The sequence below is a fragment of the Chiloscyllium plagiosum genome, unplaced genomic scaffold (genome assembly GCF_037043375.1).
Source record: "Chiloscyllium plagiosum isolate Xiang-an unplaced genomic scaffold, Cpla_swu_hap1 HiC_scaffold_13, whole genome shotgun sequence".
NCBI lineage: Eukaryota > Metazoa > Chordata > Chondrichthyes > Orectolobiformes > Hemiscylliidae > Chiloscyllium > Chiloscyllium plagiosum.
Genome location: NW_028270151.1, coordinates 28,850,407 through 28,867,707, shown reverse-complemented (window position 1 = coordinate 28,867,707; position 17,301 = coordinate 28,850,407). Strand labels below are relative to the sequence as shown.

The following is a 17,301-nucleotide window of genomic DNA, read 5'->3' as shown; positions in this document are numbered from 1 at the left end:
AATTTTATTAACTCGTATGAATTCATTAAAAAAACACCCTGAAAGGAAAAGCTGGTACAGTACATATGAAACCGAAAGTGTGGCGCTGTAAAAGCCGGGCAGGTCAGGCAGCATCCAAGGAGCAGGAGAGTGGATGCTCTTCATCAGGAATGTGGAGGGAGTGGCCTCACTTTTTGACTCTGATCTCAGGCATCTGCAGTCCTCACTTTCTCCATAAGGCAGATTAGTTAAACAAAAAATGTGACGAGTTCACTAATGTCCTTTCAGAAAGGCAACCTGACGATTTATCATCTAAATGGAGAAAAACTTAAAAATACTTTTTGATGGAGTGGGATCTGAAGGTCATCATGCATGAGTCGCAGAAAAGTAGTATGCAGGTACAGCTGGTAATACGGAGGGCAAATGAAATTTTGGCATTTATTGCAATAAGAATGGAGTATAAAAATAGGGAACATTTGTTGCAATTGTATTAGGCATTGGTGAGACTGCATCTGGAGTGCTGTTTTGGTCCACTTGCAGATGGATGTATTTGCATTGGAGGCAATTCAGAGAAGATTTACTAGATTAATTCCAGAGATGAAAGGCTTGTCTTATGAGTAGATATTGAGCAATTTAGGCATTTACTTGAGAGGAGATCTGATTGTGTAATAAAAGATGCTAATGGGCATTGAGGAAGTAGACATGGAGTGGACGTTTCCCTCTGTGAGTCAATCTGGAATGAGGCTAAGGCGTATCAGATTTCAAATAGAGATGAAGAGAATCTACTTCTCTCAGTGGGCATGAATCTGTGCAATTCACTACCCCAGATGACAGAACACTGAATAAATTCAATAGGAGATAGATTTTTAAGTAGTCATGGATTAAAGGGTTACAGGGAGCAGGCAGGAGAGTGGATTTGAGAGAAAGAGGAGAGCAGCCAAGAATGTAGTAATTTGGCATCGCAGATTCAAAGGAATGAATTACCTACTCCTGCTTCCAGTTCTTCTGCTCTAACATTCTTATGTTCAGCCTCATGTTGTCACCTGATCTGGTGTGAATCTATTTGTGACTGCAATACCACACCATTTGACCCAGAATGTCACCTGAAATGGCCTAGCAAGTTCCTTCTTTACTTCAACTTCCAGGGTGTAGTGTGTGTGTGTGTGGGCAATAAAGGCCAACCATCCCCTCTTTTCTGAGTCAGGTCATGGTTGCAGGTCTGATCTGAGATTTATTGAGTATAAACTACTTTCCTAAGCATTATCTTTTCTTGCACAGATGCTTGGTGTCCCAAACACTAGAGATTTTTTTCAAGGGATCCACCTGACATTGTTTAACATCATCAGTCTCATCTTCACTGTCTGTATTCTTAACGATGTATTTAACCATATCACGAGTGTATTTCCTACATTGATTTGTGTAGAATTATGCAGTGCACCTTTTGATCATTTTAATCTTATTGATACCTTTTCAGTACCAGGACCCCAATCACAATTTGCACATTCCTGAGTTGAATGAACATATCACAGAGTCAAAGAATTATTGGAGTGCGAAGGAGGCTATTTGGTCCACTGGGTCTCTGAATGAGCGTGATGACTTAGTGTCACTGCCATGCTTGTTCTCAATAACCATGAATATTATTCCTATTTTAAAAATTATCTGATGTCCTCTTGAATGCTTCAATCAAACCTGTTTCCATCATATTTTTGGGCAGTGTCTTCCAGACCCTAATTGCTTTGTAAGACTTTGTAAATAGAGGCAGAGCATACAAAAGAGTGGATGTTCACTAATTCTGTACAAAATGCTAATTTGGCTCAATTTGGATTCTTGTCCAATTATTTTGGAAGATGTTTGATTCTTTGATGATTTACAGAAGAGAATTGCTCAGGTATTTCCAGGGAAGAGGAATTGCCATTATTTTGATAGATTGGAGGAGCTGGACTGTTCTTCTTAGAATAAAGAAAGTTAAGAGGAGAAGGTGAAGAGAAAATTTGACAGATCTATTAATGATCATGAAGGGTTGGGTAGAGCAAATAAAGGCAGACTGTTTCTAGTGGCTGAGGTTCAATATCCAGAGGGAACAGGCTTAAGGTAATTACTAAAAGAACCAGACTAAATGAGGGAAATTGTTTTTTGAACAAAATTAGTGGTTTGCTCTCGAATGGACAGCCTGAGAGTGAGGGGGGAGGTAGATTCAATTGTGGCTTTCAAAAGGGAATTATATCATTCTTTGAATGGAAAGAAGTTACAGGAAATCAGAAAAGAATGGGACAGTGCCTGCTTGAAAGAGGTAGTATAGATTTGATTGGCCCAAAAGCCTCTTTCTGTATTGTGCTTTTCGAGGATCCAGTGATCTCCATGATTGTGTGGTGCATGGGTATAGGCCCACAGTTTACAGAAATAATCAACAGCTCATAATCATGGCCTGTTTCTACTTTAAAATGGCTGTGGAAATGCAGCCCTGTTTTATATTGTTATGGATCTGTGGCAATTATGTGATTGTAATAAGGAAATTAATCTTGTACAGAACATTAATAAGAGCAACATTGTCTTGATCAGTAGTGTGATTAGATAACAATGCATGGTTGAGTTTTGATTTTATTCTTTTGATGGGATGTGGATGTTGCTGGGCGGCACGGTGGCACAGTGGTTAGCACTGCTGCCTCACAGCGCCAGAGACCCGGGTTCAATTCCCGCCTCAGGCGACTGACTGTGTGGAGTTTGCACGTTCTCCCCGTGTCTGCGTGGGTTTCCTCCGGGTGCTCCGGTTTCCTCCCACAGTCCAAAGATGTGCAGGTAAGGTGAATTGGCCGTGCTAAATTGCCCGTAGTGTTAGGTAAGGCATAAATGTAGGGGTATGGGTGGGTTGCGCTTCTGCGGGGCGGTGTGGACTTGTTGGGCCAAAGGGCCTGTTTCCACACTGTAAGTAATCTAATCTAATCCCTAATTGCCACTGAGCTGAATGGATCTCTGCACCATTCCAAAGGGAAACTCAGAGTTAATCACATTGCTGTGAATCTGGGGTCACATGCAGGTCAGACCAGGGCATGATAGAGAAGGTTTCCTTTTCTAAAGGACTTAGGTGAACCAGATGGATATTTATGACAATTGGTGATTGTCGCCACAGTCACCATTACTGAGATTAGCTATACATTCTAATCAAATTTAATATTCCCCATCTGTGATAATGGGGTTTGAATCTAGGCCCCTCCAAAGCATTGGCATGTACCCCTGGATTGCTAGTCCAGTGACATTACCACCACACCATCACTTCCCTCCTTCCCATGATTGGATGGCTGTCTGGTGCTGTCTGTGGTGTGACTTAGATGCACCGTGATGATAAACAATGTAATTATGTGATGTAGATTGCAATGCACTTGGTCTCATTCAAAATGAAAACACATGTTTGAATGCTTTCAGTTTATTTTGAGCAACTGGAAGTTGTCATCTTTGAATCTGCTGTAAATGACTGTAAATTGTGGAGTTTTTAATTGACCCTGAAGTTTATAAATAGAAATTTTTGAAATGTGGGTTTAATTGAGGGATGGGGGAGGGCAGAGTATAGATTGATTAATGTTTAATTATAGAACATGAATGCTATTATCTCACCTTCTAGTCAACCAGTCATTGCTGCAAGGTATTATTGCTGGCTGCGAGGCCATAACTTAGTCAATAAAAAGTTGAATCTTGAATGGGGAACTTCCAGTGGGTTTTTCTGAGCAACAATATATCAAAACAGATAAACTTATTTCTGTCTCCTGGTATTCAAAAAAATCAAATAAATCATATCAAATAATCAGTGATGTAGAGGTGGTGGTGGTGGCTGATTACTGATAATCCAAGCCTATGTGTAACCTGTCAAATCATTTCAGAACCTCTGAGACATCTATCAGGTCATCTTTCAGACTGATCATTTTGAGTGAATTTGAAATTTCTCACCCTTAAATTGCTATCATTCCCATTTTCACATCACACAGCACAGCACTTACAGTAATGGCAGCACAAGTCTAACCTGGATGAGCTGTTCAATTTCCATTCAGTACAGCAGTAGCCACACATTTCTGCTTTGTCTGAATGTCACCAGGCAAAGGAAACTGATGGTGGCTACGTTATGTTTCATGGTTACTATGCCAGTTATGGCTTTAAGAGATGTGCTCATGATATCATCACTGCATTCTATCATGTACAGCGAGGGTATAGTGATCTTATGCTCTGTCCTACCCTGAGATCTGAAGCATGACATTCTATTAGCAACATGTTTCTCTGTTGTAACATAATAATTTAATATTTGCACAGGTGTGCATCTTATAGTTGGTTGGATTCTTGACTATCACACTTTCCACGCCCAGTTTCTTACATTACAGGAAATAACATAAGCAATGTTACATCAGATATAACTCTATGTTGGAAGCAAATCCAGAACAGTGACCACTGTCAGAGAAAGTGATTTCTAAAATTTTGATTGTCCATGAACTGAAGCATGGACTTTGCACGCTTTCCTTTACAGTGGCCATTTCAGAAACAGCACTTTTATTGCTCACTGCAAAGAGGGGGAATGTATGATGAGACAGGATGGATAAATAAAGGGTGTGAGGGCTGAACAAATTGATGGCCCATCTGGATATAAGCACCAGTTTTTGTTTTATTTATTCTCTAGCTGTGGGCATTGCTGACTATGTCAGTATTTATTGCCCAGAGAGTAGTTAAGAGTCAACCACATTGTTATGGACCCAGAGTCACATGTAGACTCGACCAGTAAAGACAACAGATTTCCTTCCCTAAAGGACGTTATTGAACCAGATGTGTTCTAATGACATAATGGTTACCAATATGTTAATTTTCAATCCAGATTTTTATTGAGTTCAGATTTCACCAGCTACCATGGAAGGATTCGAACCAATGTGCCCATGACATTGGTCTGGGGTTTTATGTTTTTATCCCAGTGACATTGCCATTATGCCACCATGTTAAATAGGCTGTATCTGCCATGGAATGTTTTATACTTAGGTTTATGCTTGAAAACAGACAAGATTTTGTCAAAGATTTTCGTCTTGGACTCATACATCTCACAAGAATACAAATTCAAGGAGAAACCAACCCATACACTGCATAAGAGAGGCATACTGGACTCTACCAGCCTTCATTAACTTATCAATTTCAAAACAGGCAGGTCGGCTCTGATCCGTCATGTCATTGCCCTGAGAAATGAACCAGTATTTTGAAACAGGGGAAGTGCATCAATATATTATTTCTATCTGCAAAGAATGGGGCCTTGCGTATTCACCTATGCAGCTTCCATATATGCAAATGTGCCACATAATGAGCCTGACTGACAATGAAACAATTGACAATTGTCAGCATAGTTCTGTGCACACTCACATTTATCCAGCAAATGTTGTCCATTTGCAGAATCATATCTGATATTGGATGCTGTGTTTTGAGTTTTGCATGCATGGCTGAATGTGCATAGTCAGTACCTTGCTTGTTATGAACAATCAACGAGAAATACTGTTAGATATGATCCATCAATGTTTGGGATCTATGCCATAAATAGAGTGTTGCCATCAAGCCTATTACAAATGAATAATGTGGACTGTTATATTCAGTGCTGGTACGATATTAATTATGTAGACTACGGTCCCAAATAGGTTGATTTTCTCGTGGTCTTTGATGTTCATATTATTCTGTACTGGAAGTTTGAAATTGACTTAACTCCATACCTGGGACCTCTGTCAGTTTCTCACTTCTCAGTGATTGGGCACTCTGATCTGAAATTTTAGTCTCAAACAGATCTGAGTTGGTTTTTCCATTGAAATTGTGCACTTTTCTGAGATTAGCTTTGGCTAATCTCATTGATTAATGGTTCCTGAAATTGAAGCTTAATTTGTGGTGCAACTTTATTGGATATGAAAAGTCGAGCAAAGGGGCAGTGAATGCCGAGTGTGGTCACAGGACTGTGCATTCACCTGTTGGATCAGTTCTGGATACAATCAGACGACAGGTATTGCTGAAAGCTGAATGTGATGTCTTTTCCGTTTGAAGTCACTACCTCTATACCCAAAAATCATTTTGTAGTTGTTTTTTAATAACCTGTTTAGAGATGCTAATACACATCTTTGGAATGGGTGAGATTTGAACCTAGGCCTGGTTCAAATATAGGGACACTGTCATTACACCTTAAAAGTCTTGAAAACTGGATGTGAATCTTTCTTCCAAATTAAAAGGAGAGGTACTATCAAGATTTGATCAACAATGCTGTTAAGCCATTCATTTACACCCTGCTGAAAAATAATGTTAACTGCATTCCAGGTTCAATTTATCCTAAGGTTTGGGGAAACATCGGACGAGTGATGCCTCTTTCAGCTTCTTAGTACAGTATAATGGGCTAAAAGTCCAGCTTCCACATTCTATCACTGAATATTTCTGATTTGGAGATGCCGGTGTTGGACTGGGGTGTACAAAGTTAAAAATCACACAACACCAGGTTATAGTCCAACAGGTTTAATTGGAAAAAAGCAAATTACTGCGGATGCTGGAATCTGAAACCAAATGAGAAAACGCTGGAAAATCTCAGCAGGTCTGGCAGCATCTGTAAGGAGAAAAAAAAGCTGACGTTTCGAGTCTAACTGACCCTTCATCAGGTGATTGTGCCACAACCACCTGATGAAGGAGCGGCGCTCCGAAAGCTAGTGTGCTTCCAACTAAACCTGTTGGACTATAACCTGGTGTTGTGTGATTTTTAACTGAATATTTCTGATACTTCCCATTCCGATTTGATGATACATCGAGAGGTTGTTACCCCAGTTGGTGAATCAAAAATAGGCATTTAAGATCAAGATGCTGAGAATTATTTCACTTAAAGGGTTGTAAGTTTTGCTTTGGAATTCTCTATCCAGAGAATTGTGGATGCTCCATCACTGAATATATTTAAGGCTGGGAAAGAGAGATTTTGATCTTTCAGGAAATTGAAGGATTATAGGGGAATGGGCAGGAGAGTGGAATTGAGGCCAAGATCAATGACATTTTTTTTACGTACAAGAGAATCAAGGAATTTTGGGGGAAGCAGACAGGAAAGTGGAGGAAAGGCCACAATCCGATTAGTCAGGATCTTCCTGAATGGCTGGAGAGGCTTGCTGGCCTGCATAGCAATTTCTGCTCCTCATCTTATCATCTGATAATCAGTCATGACCTCATTGAAAAAAGGGGCATTAGTCTAATCTCTCCTGATTCTCATGTTCCTCTTTACATATGTGTTTCACTTCAGAATCATTTATTCTTTGTACCATTTCTCCATATTTCTTTTCTCTCACTCGAATGAATGGAGGCTCACCTGAAGGATTGCATGATCAATAGCGAGGGCATGGTGCTGTATTTCAGGAATATTTGTGTTTAAGAAGCACAACATCACAGGTGACCTGTGTAAAGGGCAGGTTCCTTATGTTTGAAGGCAGCCTCAGAGGGCTTTAAACTTGAACTTAGTTTGCTTGCAATTTGTCAAGGGGTGGAGGACTTGTAACGAGTGCAATAGCCACTCAAGAATTTTTCCTCTGAGAAGGAAAGAAACAGTCTTGTGTTTCTGTAGCTCATTTTGTGACTACTGGGTAGCTCAAAGCTTGTTACAGTACTTTTTTGAATATATTGTACATTGTTGTCATGTAGGGAACGTGGTGACCAATTTGCACACAGCAATATCTTAAGAGTCAACAATGTGAAATTAACCAGGTAATCTCTTATGTTTTATTGAATAATACATGTTGACCAGGACACTAGGGTTAGGGTTAGTGTTACTTTTTATGACAACTTGAAAAGGTAGATGGAGCCTGATTTTTACATGTTATCCAAAAGACCCTGTAGTATGACACAACAAAATATGGAATTCTAATCAAAGGTTGTTGACCTGAAATGTTTTTCTCTCCATGGATATCACCAGACCTGAGTATTTGCAGCATTTTCTGTTTGATTTCAGATTTACAGCTTCTTTCACAGTAGTTTGCTATTTTACAGATTATGGGGTTTGGGATGCCAAGTGGGGCTGAATACAGGGTGCGTACTGGAGACAAGGCAACAGTGAGAGAAATAAGCTTCTCCCAAAGTCTGGAATGATTGTGGAGAATAGGATGTTGCCTATATTTTAAGCTATCCTCCCCAAGCTGCCTTCTTCATGCTCCTCACTCCACCTGATACCCCTTCCCTGCACTCCTTGCTTTTACTCTATTCCAAGGGTTAAAACAAACCTGAAAATAAGCTAAAAAATTCCCCTTTTTGTGGATTGAAGATTAAAGTCTGAATCAATAATTAAGGTTTGGCCGTATTGTACACTACCAATTGATGGGAGAGCTCCATAGTTTGGAGCTCACTTTAGCTTCCAAAAGGCCCCTCCACTCCTGATTTCAATGCAGCCTTGTTCCAAACATGCCCAAATGACTGATCTCAAAAAGGAAGGTAAGAGTGACAGCTGTTGACATCAAGGCACCAAGTGTGGCATTAAGGAGCAAAATTGGAGTCAGTGGGAATCGGGGGATAACTCTCCACTGGTTGGAGTCATACCTGGTACAAAGGAAGGTGATTGTGATTGTTGGAGGTCAATCATTTAAAGCGCTGGACATTACTACGGAGGTGGTGGTGTACTGGTAATGTCACTGGAATTGAAAACTGGTCTTAGTGATGGTGACCCTGAAACTATCATTGGTTGTTGTAAAAACCCATCTTTCTTTTAGAAAAGGACATCTGCCATTTTTACCTGGTCTGGCCCAGATGTGATTCCAGATCCACTATGAGCAATTCAAGCGCAATTAGAGATGGGCAATAAATGGAATGCCTACAACTTATTTATAAACATTTGTGCTTTCGGTTAGCAAATTCTGGTGAAATTTAACCTTTTGAAAAGTTTGGTGGATTTTGAACAAGCTGTGATGATGGGATTTCCCCTCCCACAGTTAGTGATTATCAAGTATATGAACAAGTTCAGACCTGTCCAGTTCAAAATTCTCTTCAGCTCTGTAATTGAAGGTAGTTAATGATGGCAGTCAGTCTCTCCTTAGCTCCACACCCAGCTTCACTGATCCTGCAAACTACATGGACACTGCTTCATTTGGCAAACCAGGAGCATGTGCATTCCTTAGGACAATTACATGCTATTAACACAATGGCAGCAAGCAAGCACTTAAGCATCTTTCACAACCATGACATATCCCAAATTCCTCACGGCCAGTCAAATAATATTGAAATATGGGAGTGTGTTGGTGGAAAAGCACAGCAGGTCAGGCAGCAACACACTCTCAACTCTGATGATGCTGCCTGTCCTGCTGTGCTTTTCCAGCAACACACTCTCAACTCTGATCTCCAGCATCAGCAGACCTCACTGTCTCCTAATATTGAAATGTGGCCATTGTTCTAATATAAGAAACAGAACAATGAATTTGTGCACAGCAAATTCCTACAAGCAGTCATATGATAAAAATCAAGTTGAGTTGCTTTGGGTGTAGGTGACAGGAGAACTATGACTGAGACTCATGAAAAACTCCCTTGCTCCTCTTTATATTAGTGCCATGTGTTTTTTTTTACTGAAGAAGCCAGTACAATTTGAAAGGCAGCACCTCCAATGGGGCTACCTCAGCTAGCACACAAATGTAGCAGGCAATCAGGAAGGCCAATGGAACTTATTTCAAAGGAGTTGGAGTGTAAGAGTAGGGAAGTATTATTGCAATGGTGCAATGAGCTCTTGAGACCACATCTGGAGTACCGTGAGCAGTTTTGGATCCCTTATTTGAGAACAAATATTATTCCTTTGGAGGCAGTTGACTAAGATGATCCCTGGGATGGAAGGATTATCTGGGGATTAAAGGTTAAACAGATTGAGACTCTACTCAAGGAGTTTAGAAGAATGAGAGGGATCTCTCTGAAACATGTATGTTTCTTAAGGGGTTTGACAAGGTAAATACGGAGAGGATGTTTCCCCTCATGGGAGAGTCTAGGACCAAAGGGCGTAGTCTCAGAATAAAGGGGTGCAAAGATGAGCAGAAATTTCTTCCCAGAGGGTGGTAGGTCTTTGGAGTTCTTTTGCCACACAGAGCTGTGGGAGCAGAGACTTGTAGATTCTTCAGGCTAAAAACGATTCTTAATCGGGAATCAAGGTTTATTGGGTTATGGGAAAAGGAAAGGAAAATGGACGTGAGCAGTATTGGATCAGCCTTGATGCTGTTGAATGGTGGAGCAGGCTTGAGGGGCCGAATTGCCTACTCTAGTTCCTAGTTCTTATGGTCTTATAGTATGCGCCCTCTAACTGTGCAGCAGTTCTTCAGTATTGTCCCTCTGTCAGTGCAGCACTCCCTCAGTACGAATCCACCAATAGTGCAGCATTCCCTTGGAAATAGCCACTGACATATCGGCAATCCATCTGTACTGGTGCTTATAGTGTTGGTCTGAAATGTGTGTTGAGAATGGTTCTTGAACACACAACTTCCTTTCTTTTGGGGTGAATGTGCTTTTCGCTGAGCTAACCTGATCCCAATCTGTTGTTCATTTTCCACTGCCACAATCTACATTTCTCTTACAGCAAGAAAAGTCAATGCTGCTCAAGTCTATAACCAGACTGTAAAGGTGAATCTAGTGACGCTGTAGTGTCTGATAGACTGGCTGCTTCGAACTCAGAACAAACCCTTCATTGGCCCTGCACTGATCAATGCTGCTACTTTCAGAATAAACACTCACTATTACTAACAGCCACATCAGCACTATTTACATATTTTCTTTGTCAAAGAGCTGTGTCAAGTAATTCTGGCTGCAGATTCTCGTTCAAGGAGGATAGTCCCTAAACCCCAGCTGAGTGTAAGCACAGCTGCCACCCTGACCAGGTTTCATAGCTGAACTATGCCAGGATCTGCACATCTGTCCTATGCTGGAATAAAAACAGAAATGCTGCAAATACTCAGTAATTCAGTCATCATTTGTAGAGAGACAAACAAAGTTTGTAAGAACCTCTAATATTAACTCTGATTGTCTCTCCACAATCACTGCCAGTTTCCCCAGCATGTTTTGTTTTATTTCAGATTTCGAGCAGTAATTTGCTTTCTACTCCTGTAACACACTGCACCCTCCCGCTGTCTCAGTTATGTCGGGGCATCCTGGCCAGACGAAGCAACACTGGCTTAGGTGTACCCTAATCACCCCTTGTACCAGGTTGCATCGGCACTTGTATTCTGATACTCTGGGCCTTTGTTCCTCTGGGAAAGAGGCCCATTTCAACTTTGTTTGTATAGTTTGCACAACTGGTTCCAAGGAGTAATTGAACTATGTGTCGGTAGATGATTGGCCAACTTTGAGTCCATTAAACCCACAAATTTATGTAAGTAAAAAGGTTTTGTTTCTAATCAGAAATGATCTATTAGAAATAATCTAGCAGTCAGAATCAAGAAGCCAATTCTGTGTTTATGATATTAGTCATAATGAAAACTCTCTGATTCCTCCTCATCGGTAAAGAATTATAACAATAAAACAGACACTTTTATATTTAGTTTTCTGGGAATTTTACCAGAGTTTTGAGACTGTTCTGTATTTCTGCTGATTATCAAACAAACCACAAAACCAGTGTCCTAACCCATCAAGGGTTTGTGAAAACTCCAGAACCTTCAGTGGAGCATTGAAATAAACGATTATTCAGAAGATAAGGATAGTTCTGGCTGGGCCAGTAATTACTGTGAATCCAAAGGTGATCTTGAGAAGGAGGTAGTGAGCTGCCCTCTTGAATCACTGCAGTCTGTGTGGTATAGGTGGACCCACAGTGCTGTTAAGAAGTGAGTTCTGGGATTTTGCCCCAGCGAGGGGAGGGGAGGGGAGCTTGTAGTTGGTGTTGTTCCCTGTGTCTGCTGCCATTGTCCTTCTAGATGGAAGAGGTTGTTGGTTTTGAAGATGCTGTCGAATGAGCCATGGTGAATTCCTTCGGTGCATCTTGTAGATGGTATACATTGCTGCTACCATGCTTTGGTATTTCAGAGACAGAATGTTTTCGGTGCTGCTTTGGTTACCAGTTAAGTGGGCCACTTTGTATGAGATTGTGTCAAATTTTCTGAGTTCTGTTGGAGCTGCACCCATCCAGGCATGTGGGTATTATTCCATCACATTCCTGAGTTGCACCTTGTAGATGTTGGATTAGCTTTGGGAGTCAGGAGGTGAATTATTTGCTGCAGGATTCCTATTTTAAAAAAATTCATAAATTCCTGCCCTTGTATGGATGGTCTGTTCAGTTTCTGGTCAATGGTAACCCCCAAGATATTGCTGTTGACAATTCTGAGATGGTAATGCCATTGAATGTATAATGATCATAGTGAAAATGCAATATCAATATTCTACTTTCTGAGAATGTAATGGATTAACAATGGTTTTCAAAAGGACACTGCTGACCTAAAATGGCTGTGCGATCACCTGACAAGCCTCAGCAATTCTCATCTAGTATGCAAAACCAATTGCCTCAGAATTATAATTTTAATCAGGAGACGCTGAAACTCCATTGTTAAACACAAGAGCATAAATTTTGGTCAGACAGAGTGCAGCCATGTACTCTTCTGCTCAGAGTTTTATTCCAACTCTCCCACGTGGCCAACTCACCCCCATCCCCACTGATTACTTGTTCGCCATATCCCACTGTCATGACGCTGGGTAATGCACAGGAAATCAAACCCCACTATGCCCAGGGTCACCACAAATGTGAAAACATTTATTCAAAGTATCCAAGGTCCCCTCTTTACCTAAAGGATGAACTCAGGTTTAAAGAAAACACTCATCAGGATTTTGTACTGACCAAGAAAATAACTTTATTACAAACAACTTCTCTTTAACCAATAGCATGAGGATAGGTGAATTGCTAACATATATCTGTACAGCTTAAACTCTATCTGTTCTTAAATTCTTCCCCTTTCCCACATCCCATACAGACAGATTCACAAAAACAAACAAGACACAGGGTGGAAGAAAAAAAAAATCAGGGAAACATATTTTGAGGAGTTGGTGAGTCATTTTGCTTCCTTTTAGTTTTTTGCTGTTAATACAAGCCTATTTGAACACTGAATGCTTTCTTTAATTCACTGTTTGAGAATATGTCTTTCATTCTCTTTGAAGAAATTTGGTTCTTCTTTCAGTGGGGGACTTTCACAGAGAGGTGAGTAGAAGCTATCTGTTACTGATGATTTTCTGGTATGTCTAAACATGAAAGAGATTGTTTAATGCTTTCTTTTTGAGGGTAGGTGTGTTCTGCATTGGCTCCACACGAGGCATGGTCCCCTGGCCAGGAGCCAAGCTAAAGGTTGTCAAGCAATTGTACCTCAGTTTAAAACATCGGCTCTGTCGTGTCTGCTTTTGCTCTCACCATTCCAGGAAAATGCAATATTGTAAACTACTCTCAAAGCTCTCCAGTAAACAAGATTTAAAAAAAAACAGAAAAAGTGTCTCTTTTTACTGTCTCCTTGGTTTAAGACATTTTCAGAGTGTAGCAATGTTTTCTTTAAGCCAAGCAGCCACTGGGAGGTTTCATGGACACCTGCCACACGCACACATCAGGGGACCATGCAATTGGAGATCCGTGTAGCAGGAAAACGTAGTTGCAGATTGATATCCTGAAAATGCCCCTATTAATCCAACTCAGACCCCTGAATTCATTAAGAGAACCCGTTCCATGCTAATACACTATCCTGAATACATGGGTTCTTGTCTTATGTGCTGTATACAAAGAACAAAGAAAATTTACGACCCTCCAATTTGGCCCTCCAAACCTGAGCCGATCCAAATCCACTGTCTAAACCTATCGCCCAATTCCGAAGCATCTGTATCCCTCTGCTCCCCACCTACCCATGCATCTGTCCAGACGCATCTTAAATGAATCTACCGTGCCTGCCGCTACTACCTCTGCTGGCAACGAGTTCCAGGCACCTACCACACTCTGTGTAAAGTACTTTCCACATGTATCCCCCTTAAACTTTCCACCTCTCACCTTGAACGCATGACGTCTCATTATTGAATCCTTCACCCTGGGAAAAAGCTTATCTGTATCTACTCCGTCTATACTCTTCATGATTTTGTAGACCTCAATCAGGTCCCCCCATAACCTATTTTTTCTAATGAAAACAATCCTAATCTATTCAACTCGCTTCATAGCTAGCACCTTCCATACCAGGCAACATCCTCGTAAACCTTCTCTGCAACCTCTCCAAAGCGTCCACATCTTTTGGTAATGTGGCGACCAGAACTATACACAGTATTCTAAATGCAGCCGAACCAATGTCTTGTACAATTTTAATATGATCTGTCAGCTCTTATACTCAATACCCGTCCGATGAAGGCAAGCATACCATATGCCTTCTTGACCACACTATCCACCTGAGCAGTCACCTTCAGGGTACAATGAACTTGAACTCCCAGATCTCTCTGCTCACCAACTTTTCCCAAGGCTCTTCTGTTTACAATATAGTTCACTCTAGAATTAGACTTTTCAAAATGCATCACTTCACACTTGCCTGGATTGAACTCCATCTGCCACTTCTCTGCCCAACTCTCCAATCTATCTATATTATTCTGTATTCTCTGACAGTCCGTTATGCTTTCTGTTACTCCACCAATCTTCATGTCATCTGCAAACTTACTGATCAGACCAACAATGCCCTCTTCCAGAATCATGTATGTATATCACAAACAACAGTGGCCCCAGCACTGATCGCTGTGGAACACCACTGGTCACCTTTCTCCATTTCGATAAAGTCCCTTCAAGTATTACTCTCTGTCTTCTGTTGCACAACCAGTTCTTTATCTACCTAGCTAGAACACCCTGCACACCATGTGACTTCACTTTCTCCATTAGTTTACCATGGGGAATGTTATCAAATGCCTTACTAAAATCCATGTATTTGACAACCGCAGGCCTTCCTTCATCTATCAACTTGGTCACTTCCTTAAAGAACTCTATTAAGTTGGTAAGGCACGATCTCCCCCACACAAAATTATGTTGCCTATTACTGATAAGCCCATTCTATTCCAAATATAAATCGATTTTATCCCTCAGTTCCTTCTCTTGTAACTTTCTCACCACTGACGTCAAGTTCACTGGTCTGTAGGATAAATAGACAAAGTCTTTTCCCTGGGGTGGGGGAGTCCAGAACTAGAGACCATAGGTTTAGGGTGAGAGGGGAAAGATATAAAAGAGACCTAAGGGGCAACTTTTTCACACACTGGGTGGTACATGTATGGAATGAGCTGCCAGAGGGAGTGGTGGAGGCTGGTACAATTGCAACATTTAAAAGGCATTTGGATGGGTATATGAATAGGAAGGGTTTGGAGGCATATGGGCCGGGTGCTGGCAGATGGGACTAGATTGGGTTGGAATATCTGGTCGACATGGATGGCTTGGACCGAAGGGTCTGTTTCCATGCTGTACATCTCTATGATTCTATGACTGTGTACACTTCCCTTTTCATTTTGGCTAGTCACACGATTTCTCCTGTCATCCACGGTTCATGAATCTTGCCTTTCCTATCCCTTGTTTTCAAAGGGACATGCCTATCCTGCACTATCTTCAACCTAACTTTGAAAGCCTCCCACATATCGAATATGGACTTCCCTTCAAATAGCTGCTCCCAATCCACATTTCCCAGCTCCTGCTGAATTTTGATATAATTGGTCTTGGCCCAGTTTAGTACTCTTCCCTTAGGACCACTCTCATCTTTGTCTATGAATATTCTAAAACTTACAGAATTGTTGTCACTATTCCCAAAGAAATCCCCCGCTGCAACTTCCATCACCTGGTCTGGCTCATTCCCCAACACCAGGTCCAATATGGCTCCTTCCCGTGTTGAACTATTGACATACTGCTCTAGAAAACTTTCCAGGATGCTCCTTACAAATTCTGCCCCATCCAGATCTCTGACACTAAGTGTGTCTCAGTGTTGAGAAAATTAAAATCTCTGATCACCACCACCATTTTGACTTTACATCTTTCCATAATCTGTTTACCTATTTGTTCTTCTACCCCACACTCACTGTTGGGACAACAATGTAACTGCACCCTACTTATTTCTCAGCTCGACCCATAATGCCTCACTGCTCAAGCCCTCCATAGTGTCCTCCTTTAGCACAGCCGTGATATCATCCCTGACCAGCAATGCAACTCCTCCCCTCCTTTTACTTCCTTCCCTGTCCTGTCTGAAGCATCTATATCCTGGGGTATTTAGTTGCCAATCATGCCCTTCCTTCAACCAAGTCTCTGTGATTACAATAATGTCATACTCCCAGGCACCAATCCAAGCCCTAAGTTAATCTCCCTTACCTACTATACTCCTTGCATTAAAGTATATGTACTTTAGGCTGCCAGTTTTTTTGTGTTCATCTGCTCTCTGCCTACTCTTCCCCTTGGTAATGCTAACTTCTTGATCCTTACAGTCTACTAGTTTTCTCTTCTGGTTCCCAACCCCCTGCCATATCAGTTTAAAACCTCCCCAACTGCTGTAGCAAAAACTCCCCCAAGGACATTACTTCCAGTCTGATTGAGGTGTAGACTGTCCGATTTATAATAGTCCCACCTTCCCCAGAACAGGTCCCAATGTCCAACAAATCTGAACCCCTCCCTCCTACGTCATCCCTCAAGCCATCTGTTCATCCTGACTATTCTTTCATTTCTACCCTGGCTAGCCTGTGGCACTGGTAGCAATCCTGAGGTCACTACCTTTGAGGTCCTCCTCTTTAACTTCTCTCCTAGCTCCCTGAATTCTGCTTTCAGGACCGCATCTCGTTTTTTACTTTATCCATTGGTGCCTATATGTACCAAGACAACTGGCTGTTCACCCTCCCCTTTCAGAATGCTCTGCAGCCGATCGGTGACATCCCTAACCCGAGCACCCGGGGGGCAACATACCATCCGGGAGTCTTGTTTTTGACCACAGAACCGCCTACCTACTCCCCTTACAATAGAATCCCCTATGACTGTGGCCCTACGAGTCTTTTTCCTGCCCTTCTGAACAGCAGTGCCCACCATGGTGCCATGATCCTGGCAATTGCTGCCCTCCCCTGGTGAGTCATCTCCCCCAACAGTATCCAAAATGGTATACCTGTTTTGGAGGGAGATGACCGCAAGGGACACCCGCCCTGCCTTCCTACTCTTTCTCTGCCTTTTGGCCACCCATTCACTGTCTCCCTCAGTAATTATAATCTGCGGTGTGACCAGTTCACTAAACGTGCTGTCCACGACCTCCTCAGCATTGCGGATGCTCCACAGTGAGTCCATCTGCAACTCCAAGACCGTCATGAGATCAAACAACAGCTACAGCTGGACACACTTTTTGCAAG

General features: G+C 41.6%; 1 protein-coding gene across 11 annotated transcripts in view; it reads left to right on the top strand.

The window, feature by feature from the left end:
* lpp (LIM domain containing preferred translocation partner in lipoma) overlaps positions 1–17,301 on the top strand; it is a 396,217-nt gene that overhangs the window by 85,962 nt on the left and 292,954 nt on the right. For 8 of the 11 annotated variants that reach the window (XR_015759138.1, XM_087993414.1, XM_087993423.1 and 5 more), the window contains one exon: positions 12,909–12,981. The exons of 2 other annotated variants lie outside the window; for them this stretch is intronic. The gene's annotated coding sequence lies outside the window, so the exon portion shown is untranslated. Of the gene's footprint in view, positions 1–12,908; positions 12,982–13,092; positions 13,133–17,301 lie in introns of all 11 variants that reach the window. One more of the 11 variants, XM_087993419.1, reaches the window with a different exon arrangement.